Source organism: Nannospalax galili, unplaced genomic scaffold (assembly GCF_000622305.1).
Source record: "Nannospalax galili isolate Female #2095 unplaced genomic scaffold, S.galili_v1.0 scaffold242, whole genome shotgun sequence".
Classification (NCBI taxonomy): Eukaryota; Metazoa; Chordata; class Mammalia; order Rodentia; family Spalacidae; genus Nannospalax; species Nannospalax galili.
The window spans coordinates 1,957,069-1,969,645 of NW_008348081.1; the positions used below are offsets into that span (position 1 = coordinate 1,957,069).

The 12,577-nt window shown below is 36.6% G+C and overlaps 1 pseudogene; it reads right to left on the reverse strand.

The window, feature by feature from the left end:
- The window catches only part of LOC103743291, a 43,700-nt pseudogene extending 35,445 nt beyond the window's left edge, over positions 1-8,255 (reverse strand).
- Between the last annotated feature and the right edge of the window lie 4,322 nt (positions 8,256-12,577).

A 12,577-nucleotide genomic window follows, 5' to 3' on the forward strand; every position in this document is an offset into this window, starting at 1 on the left:
TTATTTATATATTAAAATTTTTAAATATTTAGTTTCACCAGGGTTAAAATTTTTAATCCAGTGAAATTTTGTTTCCCTAAAAATTTTCTTCTTGTAATTTGAGACTTTACAGACCAGTCCCAGTTCCATTGCTCCAAGTCCTGTATCTGAATTATGACCTTTCTTCAACAATAGGCTCTTACCTTCAAGTTCTGGGAAGTAATCAAAGGCTGTGCAAAAGCCTCTGTTGTTTTGGGAATCCCTGGTACTATCATGACAAACCACTTGAAGGGAGATTTCTCCTGCCTGGTAAAATTTCTTGTAATATACACTTCGGCTATACACGTGGACTCATGTAGAAATAGTTTATGTGTAATTTTTTTCAGTAGGTTTTTGAGTTAATATACTTTGCTCTGTTTTTTCATACCACCTAAGTTTTATTTACGTCTCTTGAGAAGCTCACTGTATAACCTCCCTCTTCCCTCCCCAGTTAAACTATCTTTATTTTCCACTTGACAATGACCATATTCTATTGTCTCCATCTCTTGAGCTCCTTCTTCCCATTCTCCCCCATGCTTCTTTGTATATCCTCCTCCCTGAAGACTAGCTCTCTGTCTTAGAGAATGCAAGCTACTAAGGAAGAATATCAATCAATGGTCCATGTCCAGGTTTAAGGTCTAATAACCACAACTATGAACAAATGACAAGCACAGCAAACTATAGCGGTGCAGTATTGGCAATGTTATCTTGGGGGTAATTAACAGCTATTTGCTTGGACTTAAAGCCCTTTCAGTGGGAGAAAACTCACATGTAGCACTGTAAATATAGTCAAATACACATGGATAAAGAGCTCATAGATCCTAGAGAAAACTCTACCTTCCTCACATTCTTAGACAAATGTATTTTCTTACTGTATGCTAAATATGAATCCTTACATCTACAAACAGGTATACCATTCACCACTCATCAAATAAGATTCTTTTTGAAACAGATGGAGACTATTACAGAGTTCAACAACTGATGAAACACAGAGAATAAATGTCTCTGAGATGCCCAGCTCTAAGTGACACATCTACAACAGAATCTCTATATCTAAGGCTCACAGAACACAGAATGGAACACAGGGTAGAGAGAGTACTACTTTATCTCTCATCTCTCACTAGCGAAGCTTCCTCATGCAGTAGAGTATGATGCATACAGAAGTTCACAACTTGCCAAAGTGTAGAGAGTAGGAGACTGCACAGTGTGTGTCCCTGAATAGGACTCCTATATTAGGCCTCTGCCACCCAAGGCTCAGGTACCATTTCAGAAGAAGGGGTGGAAAGATGGTGAGAGCCAGAGTTCATACATGATCATAAGAAGACAGTCTTCCAGGCCTCAGGAAACTTGCTCAAATGAACTTACAACAATGATGACAGCGTGCACAAGACCCATGCTAACATAATCAGATGAAAACTAAGCACAGAACTTGGGAAATAGGCAGGAGACCCCAACATTAGCTATGGAAACATTGGAAGGTGATTGCTATTGGGTGTTCTTTAGGGGACTGACTAGATATGCTGACGACTCCAGTGGATAACTTGCACAAACTTGACTCTATAGGCCTTGACATGTTTGACAGAATGTATGAAATCTGGTATGTGTGGGGGCTAAAGAGAGGTGCAGATGGGGGGGAGGTCTGGATATGATTTAGCTGTATATATGAAATGCACAAAAAATCAATAAAAATACACATTGAGAAAAACCAATAAAAACATTGCCTATTTTTCTCATATATGCAGAATATAAATTTGCAAACTAAGGCATGGAAGTAGTGAAGGGACTATTTGAGAAGAGGAATAGGCCTAGAAGGAGGCAAAAAGGAGACAAAAGATGATGTTTATGGGTTAATAGGATCAAACTATGCCCATAAATGAAAACATCATAAGGAAATCCATTACTTGGTAAAAGAATTATACAGCAATCAAACAGAGTGACTAAAAGGTAGAATTTCAAGACTAGTGTTGCCTTAAATTTTCCCCTTCCCACTCTCTGTTTGACCCTCCTTCACTCACTCAGGGTCTCATGGTCCTGACACAGATGGACAGAACTGGCATAACATATTTTTATCTTGGGTTTGGCATTGTTTACAAAGAAATGGCTCCTCATAATGCCCCCCCCCATGCCATTCAAGCCCTACTGTTCTCCACTGCTTTCATGCCCTGCGCCCATGCACCATCTCACCCCACTGTTTGCCTCATCTCATCCTGTGGAGCCTGTGAGTTGGACAGGGCATCTGCTAGCCATTCTCACCCCTGCCATTCCTGGGCTGCAGGCCTTGCTCCCAGAGTTCCAAAAATGGCCGTCCTAACTCTCTGCAGCTAATGCCCCATCTCCTGGGCAGCTCCACCCCTCTTCCCAGGGTGCTCCTCATCTTGGCCCTGGCTGGCTTACTCTTTTTGGAGGAATGAGTAATGTCTGAGCTACAACTAGTTTACTAAGATGAGTTTATTAGTGACTTTTTCTTTTCATGAATAAACTACCTTGATTGAAAGAAAAAAAAATAGACTTCTGTAACAAATCACATTTAACTTTTTGAAATATTTTTGAGGAAGTTCAAAGACAAATTCATTTTGAATATTATGTCTGGCATTTGTGTATCCATCTTCTTGGTTTATGTTTCCATTTCTGTAGAAATGCATAATTATTTGTCTACATCTTTTAATATAATCTAGATGTAAAATTGTAAACAAAAGGAGATCAAGACATGATAGATTTCATGTTTAGCAATACTGATTATAAAACAGGTGTTTGTTGATTTTTTTTATCACGTTTTCCTTAGGGGAAAATAAATGTTAAATACTCTAAAAGAAATTATCACCAGAATTTATATTTTCAAACTTGGCCAACTCTGAATGGTAATACAATCTGAAGAAGTGGTTCATTACTTGCTGTGAAATTTCAATGGTCTGTCATGATTTGCTTTAAAAAGAAAATTATAATATGCATCATTAGACATTTCTAAAGCATTTTGATTCATCTTTTATTCAGCTATCCCATCAAACTACAAATATGACATTTAAGGAATAAAGTTAGTAAGCTTTACATAATTGCTATCCCTCTTGACAAATTATCTTGTCTCTCCAAATGCATTTGTGTAAGACAAAATCCATAATTACCAAAGTATAAAAATACAAATATGAAAAGATGAGATAAATTTAAGATCCTAATAATTTAACCCCAAACACCAGTTGGTCATTTTAAAAGAAAGCATGTTGTCTTAATTTATCAGTATAATTATTCAGCTAGTGAGTATCTTCATTCTACTGTATTCTAAGACAACTATGATAAGAGCCCAACAAAATATCACATACAAGCATATCAATGCATAAGATTAGGGCCATCGAGAGAAAGCACTGTAGTAGAACATGGTTGAATAGTGAAGACTTCTCAAAGCACTGCCCTGTTGAGCTGAGTTTTAGAAAGAAGGTATTGCTTGAAAGACTGGGAAAGGACATTTCAAACAAGACAAGGTGGATAAGGGATGTGCAGTGCGGTAGGGGCAGTCTCTGCTCAACTCTGCTAACTTAGACCCAGCCTAAATAAAGAAGTACTGCTAGTCATTTAGCTCTTAAATGTGAGGCTAATTTGTTGTTGGACACAGCTTTCCAATAGTTTGCCAAAAGCAGTTTCTGCTGCTTCTCACACAGACTCTAACAGCCTATTGATTTTTGTAAGCTTTGCAATTTCTGTTTTTCTCCCTACCATCACTTTCATGCTCTGCTTTAGAAGTGATCTCACCTGCTGGGCATACTGCTGGTGGAAACATTTAAGCTGAACTTCAGCCATTTTCCATCTGGGTCTCAAAAAAGAAAATAGAGTTCTTTGATCTCTGTTCATTTATTTGAAAAAACAAAACAAAAACTGTGAACCTGTTTCAGAAGGAATTAGCTCAAATTATGTTGCGATAGCATGACAGTTTCAATGAGATACTATGTTGCTGGCCTTGTCTGCTTTACAGTGTGTCTACTCTAAGCTGCTCTTTGTAAATTGGTCTGTTGGACTGACAAAGTAAAGGATATCACGTGCATCATGATATTATTTTTGAGCCTAAAACACTTCATTTGAAAAGGGAAATTTATGGAGTTAAAAAATAAATGTGCAATATTGTGCAAATCAATCAGAAAACACATTCCAATACTGAATTGGTCTCTGAATAGTGGACTAAGAAATAGCACTGAGAACATTTCCTAAAACCTTTACTATCAAAGAAAACAGATTCTGAAATACGTTTGTGACAAAATGAGAATGGATACAGTTACTATATTCTGAATAGAGGCCTCTGTAAGTAGAGAAAACCATCCACACAAAGGTGTAAATGAGGAAAAGAAATAAACAGAAAACCACAGAAGACTAAAAAAACTCATTAGCAAATACAAGGACACATTTGAACACTTGTATAAAAGGAACAAAGATTGCTACATGGCATTGTTCTGGTTATTAATCCTTTTAGGGACAATCAGTAGCCTTAATAAAGTGCAATAAAACTACTTGAGGTTGAGCATTGCTAAGGCAGAAGAACATCACAGAAATCAAAGGGCGTGTGGTAACACCTCTCCAAAAAAAGAAGACGTTGGCACTTGGATGTGTCATCCCTCTTCCGGTCACTCATTCTGGGAAAATAATCTAAATGGGAAGAACTGCATCTCCAGAGATTTCCACAGCACGTGAGATAGGACAAAGCTAAACATCAGAAACGTTATCACCTGAAGGTATGAAGGTGTTTAAAATAGCAATTTGAGAATTTCTTTTCATACTTAAAATTATGATATTTTTAATATTAATGTTTATTTAAGTTTAGAATTTCAATTGTTTTCTTTTATTTCATATTTGTCACCATTGTGCCCATCCTGGCTTACTCCCATTATTGTTGTACATATTTAATCATAGAAAAATATACAACTGCATTGGAAACCATGTATACTTAACTTTGTCTAGAGGTTTTCATTATATTATCAAGCCATTTTTCTTACAACATTGATGTTTCTTGATTTCATGCTATTAAGAGGTAGAGCAGGAATCAATTTTCTTTGTGGTACAATCACTTCTCAGTTCTCACAGTTTTCTTTTCAATTGGCATATAGGTTCTGCTTTGGGTGGCAAGTACACAGGAAAAGTATTTTGGTGAAATGAAGATTCTGTAAGCTTCCATCTCACAAATGGTTCTGGTTCTTTCTGAAGAGGGCAAAGTGTACAGATACGAGGTTGTCAGTCAGTGAAGGGAGGACCTTGACTTATTATTCCAGAACCTTAGGTTCCTTATTTATGAAATAGGAATTAAATTTATCTTTCTCAAGATTCTTGTAAGGGTAAAGTGAGATACATAGAATTCTATAATCATACACCTATTCTTTTACAAATTTTAAGCACTACTTTAAAAAATCAGAAGAGAAGAGCATATGCTAAAATTTCCTACTCTGAGTAGCAAGTGACCTTGCTTTTAGTCCATATTTGCTGAAATTTTCTAGATGTGTGATTTCTATTTTGTTTCCATCTTAGTCATCTCATTTGTAAAATGTACTTGGTCTGGAGGTTTATTGAGATTTTTCTAACATTATTTTTTAAAAAGAATCTTGTAAGTCATGAGTAGGTTTTTTTTTTTTCACATTTCACCTTAACAGAATTTTTGTACAAAATGTTTTCTTTTGGTCACTAAGAATTTATTTTTGTAGCTAGGATATTCTCCAAACTCATATTTATAAAAAGAGCAGAATTCTTGAAAACTGAAAATAACCTCTACCAAGATGTGATTCAGCTTTTGACTGCCAGTCTATGTAATGCTTTGTGGATCTCAATGGACATTAGTGGGTATGCATAGATGATGGTCCTTTGTAGACAATGGTGTGTATAAATGGACTCTGGTGGATTGCATGGATGATGGTAGGTCTGCATGGATCATGAAAGGACAGCAACAAATCCACATAAAACAGAGACCCATCCAAGGGAGCCCTGGCCACCTAATCTTTCAATCTAATCAGTAGTAGGTCTCCATCAACAATGAATGGTCTTCTTGTACAATGGTGTAGATAATGGTGGATCTACATGGACAATAGTGGGTCTTCCAGGTTAGTAGTGGTTCTATTTGGATATTAACATTTCTGTGTTGTGGTTGGTTTTAATGTAAAATTGCCACAAAATTGAATCACTTGAAGAAGGAAACTCAACTGAAGAATTGTCCTGATTGCCTCAACTGACGTGGGAAGACCCACCCCAATGTGGGCAGCACCCTGGTAGCCACTGTGATTTTTACGAAGGGCATAGAAAAAGGAAGAGTCTTTGCTCTTTGCTCGCTCTGCCTTCCTTCCTACTGTTGAGTTGATTTACCCTGTTATTGCTGCTATGGCTTCTGTGGCCGCTGCTGCTGCGGCTGCTACTTCCTTTGCTGACATTAGAGCCAGTGCTTCCAGGCTTCCATTTTTAACTAAAGGCATCATTTCTCCAGGAACTCTCTGGGTTTTATGCTCCATACTGAGACCACTGAAGAACTCTGGCTTGTGGACTGAGCAACTACTCTGTTCTCAGTGTCTCAGGAGTGAGACAACTGTTATTATTTCGATACAAACTGATTCATTAAATTCTTTTAATATATGTATTTGTCACATCAGTTACATTCTTCTAAATACCCCTGCCTAATATAATCTGCCTGGTATTTGTGGGTTTGTATAGATTGCATGAAATAGTGGGTCTGCATGAAAGATGATGGACCTGCATGGCTGATGGTAAGTCTACTTTCCTTAGTAGGAAAAAATATTTGAAGAAGGAATTAAATGGCAAGGGAATGCAGAATAGAGATTAAGTTCTATGAAGAGAAGAGCCTAATTTATTCACTGGCACAGTGTGGCTTCAATCAGATGCCAACACCATAGAAATCAGGAATGGTTGGTGCACTAGCAGAGCTGACCTAGAGTTGTGAGTGACCATTCGAATACTTTTTTGGTTTCTGTGAGCAACCAAAGCTCACAGAAGCTTTGTCAGAAGCTTACAAATAAAGCTGAATCACAACACAGGATACCTAGAAAAGCCCACAGAATCTTCAAATATTCTCTCTGTTGGTGACAGTATGACAAATAGATAGGACTGTAGAAAATGCACAGATCGAAATAAGAGAAGATAGACAACATGCAAATTTTAACACCCTCAAGCCAGGATGTCCATACCACAGGTTCTGACACTGGTGCAGCAGTAGATGCATAACTAACAAGATCTACCAGAGTGAAAAATATTACATCTGAAATGCTTTCATTTTAGTAGCAGAGAAAATTTATTAGGAAAAAAAGATTGTATTGTGTATTTCATTTTCCTTTACAAGAAAATGTGCTTTCGAGGAAATGAACAAACAGAGCTGGAGAGATACATACATACATACAGAGCTGGGTTCTATGCCCAGCACCCACATGGCGAGTAACAAATCTCTGTAACTACAGTTCCAGGGAATCTGATGCCTTGTTCTGACCCTGTGGGCATTGCCTGGGTGCACTCACATACATGCAGGCAAGATACACATAAAATAATAAAACAAAACAAAATAAATAAAGTAAAATAAAAAGCTATTTTATCAAGGGACTGAACTGAATGATAACTTCAAAACATAGTAACTGAAAAAATCCTCTTCTTCTCTGTGACTAATTATAGAAAAAAAAATAATACAGAAAATCTGCTGGGAAAACATATATTCCTCTTAATGTAGATTAAATCTGAAGTTTTGGAAGTTGTAAAACTATTTAATGCATGTTATACAAGTCTCGATCTCTAAATGACGGATATGAACTTATGTAGTGTTTATTCCATCTTTATTTCTATTATGAGTCTGAACTGTATTGGATGCTATAAGTTCAGTATGATTTTACTCATACTGTCCAATTTTCCATTTGAGTTGTGAACTAATTAATAAATAAGACAAAAAAGTGAGAGCAGATGGAGGCAAAAATATTAGCTTAATTACAAATAGAGCTCATTTAGGAGAATATAACTTTTTAGAGAATATCTTCAGGCAAGTGATCATCCTAATAATTAAACTGCAACAAAAACTACTCTAAGACTTTCTGGGTTTGGGGTGAGATGCCACCCCGCCCCCTGAAAGGAACAGAATGGAGGAGTAACAGACCACAAGCTCCACATAATCCACTGGATAGCAAGGGGAAGAACAAAATGAGCTGGTGACACATACCCTTTGCCTCTATCTTAAACTACCCATCAGGTAGAGAGTTCTTTCTGACAGAGGAAGAGCACTCAAGAATGCTTCTGGAACATCTGAGCATAACACCAGCAGGTTTCTTTCATATGAAAACAAGCAGCACAAGTAGGGAAAACCTTTTGCTACTTGAATGGAGCTTCTTCATCTGCAGATTCTCTAGGCTTTGAGGGAATTGGCAGCTCTTCTTCTCCTTCCCAGTTTCTCTCTTTTTTTTTTTCTATCACTTTTCATTTTTCATGCCCATCACTCCATGTGGATGATATGCCAGAATTCCTGTTCCATAGAAGTCACACCAAGACTCCCAATTGACTTCATAGACCGATTCCTGAGGAGGACACTGTCATTTTCTTTCTATTATTAAAACACATGAAATGAGTCCATAAGTCTTTCACAATAGTACTATAGAGCTAGCATTAATAAAAGCATTATATACATGAGGAAGGAAGGAAGGAAGGAAGGTTTTAGGAAGTTCCCCCCAGGATGATGGGGGATCTTTTCTGACCCCAACAAATCACAGGAATGTATATTGAAAGGCGTGACAGGCTTGTCATTTCCAGGGACCAACTCAGGATAGTATGACCTTGAGGTAAAACAGCACCATCCACACGGTGGTGGGGGTATTTAATCAACTATGACTCCTGTGGGGGGACACTGGATTGACGTGTTTTTTGTGGTCAACAGGCAATATCCTACTATCCCTGAATTTTTCCACTTCTTATTAGATCCCAACCAGCTTAGTTATATATTGGTAGGAAGCCAGCTGAGCTCTTCATTTACAAGTGTCTTTGCGTCACAGGCACTCCTTACGTTTATTCAGATAGCATCACTACTTTGCTAATAGACTTAGCTCCTCGCTTCTCGGTACTGGTACTGAGAGTCTGATTTTCTAGCTTTCATTTTACAGTAACAAGTCATATTTCAGCCTAATTTTCTATTTTAAAGTGAATTATTTTCTGGTTGGTCTTATGATTGCTGTTTTTAATATTCTATAGCTTCCCTCAATGTACCTACAGTTAGTCTGATTTTTTTTCACTGAGGTTCCCCAGCATTACTGAATCTCATGTTCTTTTCTTACTGCTTACACAGAAATTTTTTTTTTATTCTTCCACATACTTCTACTATAGCTTTCAGAAACCCAAATTATTCTTATTTGGTACTCTCTTGGAGGTACAATGGTATAGATTTTGCTTAAACTGAAAAATACCTGATGAAACATTAAATATTTCTAAAGGTATCTTTCTTACATTGCCTAAGGAATTATTGAGAGTTTTGTTCTTAGAGCTAGAAATTTTTATCCATGATTTGGTCAACTGAAGAAATACCTTCTTGCTGCTTTTCAAACTTGACAAAGTTGAATTTATAAAATGATCTATAAACCCAGTTGGATCCTGAAATTCTGTTATTATCTTAATGATGTAGTAGGAAAATAAGATTTCCAAGTCATAGTTCCTGTTTCATTGAAATTCTGCAGCTACATGTATAAGAAGGGCTCACCTCATCATTCTTTCAAGAATGCTAAAGCCAATTTAAAGCGTGTTATACACATTGCCTTGATGATCAGTCATCATGAACTCATAATGTCAGGAATAGTAGTTACCTATCAAAATTGTGCTAGGTTGCTCCAGTATTCCTGAGAAGTGTTAATCAATTTAAAAGTCTTTTAAAGAAGTAAATATTTCTTTGGCTACAGTTTCAATTGAAACTGGAGAGATGGCTCAGCAGTTAAGAACACTGACTCTTCTTGCAGCACCTACCTGGCAGCTGACAACTGTCCATAACACCAGTTCCAGGGGCTCCAACAGCCTCTTCTGTCCTCCATGGGCATTGCACAACATGGGTGAACTTACGTACATGCAGGCATAACACTCATACATATAAAAATAATAATAAATAATAAATAATTTTAAAATATTTTTAATATTTTAAAAATTATTTTAAAATAATTTTTAAAAGTAGTTCTTGTCTAGAAATAGAAATACTTCTGTTTTACAAGGGGGGAATTGACCAAAGACCATGGAAAAGCTGTATTGGTTGAAATTAAGTATTTATTCAGTAGCTATGGAGAACAAATACTTCAATTTCTCCAAAGACATTGTTTTCACGCTGTCCAACTAACCACTCTCTTCACGGTTCCTCCTCTTGGTTGGCATGTTCTTTAATTCACCATACTTTCACCCATACTACTAAACTTCTTTTACTCTCCTCTAAAACAAAAACTATACAAATGATGAATGAATATATGCACTTTTAAAAAACCATCTGGAGCATAGTAAATACTCAATAAATGTTATTCCACTTTAACATAGCTGTCACACGGTGCAAGTTCCCACAGTTATTTCTTTCAAAGTGCAGGTGAGTGATGCCCAAGGGTCATGTGACAGAGCCTGTGTGGTTGCTGCCAGTGACAGTACATGATCACATTTTCTTACAGAGAGAGGGAGAAAATGTTCTATTAATAGTGACAAAAGCCAACAACCATTATCATGTATCTACTCTGAGCCACTTCTCAGTAATACTAATTATTAAAGTGAATACATTCTAATCAAACATATTCATTGATATTAATGTAGTAATTTATAATTTTCAAAAAGGAAGCTATAAATACCATGTGAATATAAACTAAATATGTTTTAGCTATTTTATTCAACCGAGGAAATATTTAGTAAGCAGATAAAAAGTAGACTGATCCAAAAGAAAATTGAAGAACAGATGCACATACTCACATATCTGTATATATCCTTAAATGTGTTATATTAAAAGTATTTTTTACTATTATTTAATGTGTATGAGTGTATTGCCTTCAAGTATGCATATGCACCTATGTTGTGTAATTCCCAAAGTGGTCAGAAAAGGGCATCAAATTCCCAGGATCTGGAGTTAGACATAGTTGCTAGGTGCCATGTGGGTGCTGGGAATCAAATCCATGTCCTTTGCAAGAGCAGCCAGTGCTCTTAACTCCTCAGTCGTCTCTCCAGACCCAAATGTGTTATTTTGTATTAAATTGGTTAACAACCCTTGAAGCAATAAGACACTATGCTTGTGTTCTCTTTTCTGCATTACAGAAATGACTCTATTAGCCTCAATTCTCATACATCACTATAGATAGACATTAATTACATAGTATTCTCTGCAAATTAATTTCTAGCCTGCATTATTGAGTGGCTCACAATAGAAAATCACTTAAAAATGCATCTATATACAGAGTGAGATCAGTGCTGGAGGGGTTCCTAGACAAGGTCCACTATCAGCCTTTATTTATTGTAAATCATCTCAGAGAGTCTCAGAATGTGTTAAGAATATAGAACATGGAAACCATGACTATGGCTGAAGATATGAAGCGTATTGTCCTGCAGCTACTGCTTCTAAGTGTACAGAAGAGCGCTGAATCAGTTTTGTTATTCATGTAGGTCTATTTACCTAGGAACTAAATACAATGTTTACTTTTATGAAACATCTGTTTCCCCCTATATAGTTTTCTAGATTAATCCTTCACATGTGTGTTCATGTGATTGGTTGTGTGTGCCTGTCCATGTGTGTGTACATACATACTTTACCATACTGTTTGGTAGAAGTCTGACATGATACCTCTAATGACACAAAATTTCTATGCCTCCAGCACAAATATAACTCCAAATAAGCTTATCATCTGCTAATTTCATCTGCTGTGTCAGTTTATATGACTTCAGTGGATATGGTTGCATAATTGGGATTTTCTTTCAGGCACCCACAAAGTAAATTTAGCTGCAAAATTTTTCCATAATGTTAAGCACAATTCGCATTCCAATATATTTACCACTTGCTAAAAGAGATTGAATATTTTTATGGTGTTTTAAAATATTGATCATTTCATATATTATAATGTTCTCTGTTCTCTCTTACTACGTTCACAACTCCTTGATCATATTACAGGTAATTGCTTGGCCTATATTTCTAATAGGCAAAATCACCACATCTTGAAACACATCTTTCCAGCTTCCAGACAATTTCAGTAGGCCACTGTCTTTGTCCTCTCACTAAAAATGCCTTAGACTGAGTAATTCATAAATAATAACAATCTACTTCTCACAGTTGTAGAGACTGAGAAGTCCAAGATCAAGGTGGCTATAGTTGCAGTGCCTGGTCAGGGTTCTATTTCATTGAGGGTTCTTCCTATGTCTTCAAGTGGCTAGAGGGATAACCTCAGGTTATAGAGATGATAATCATCTTCAGGAAGATTCTGGTTTTATGGCCTAATCATCTCCCAAGGGCACCATCTTCTAAAACTATCACCCTGCAGATTGATTTCAGCATATTTTTTCAGATCCTATCGCTAATTCTGCCCTGCACTGTACACCTTGTATATACACCTATGACAGGCTGCTCATT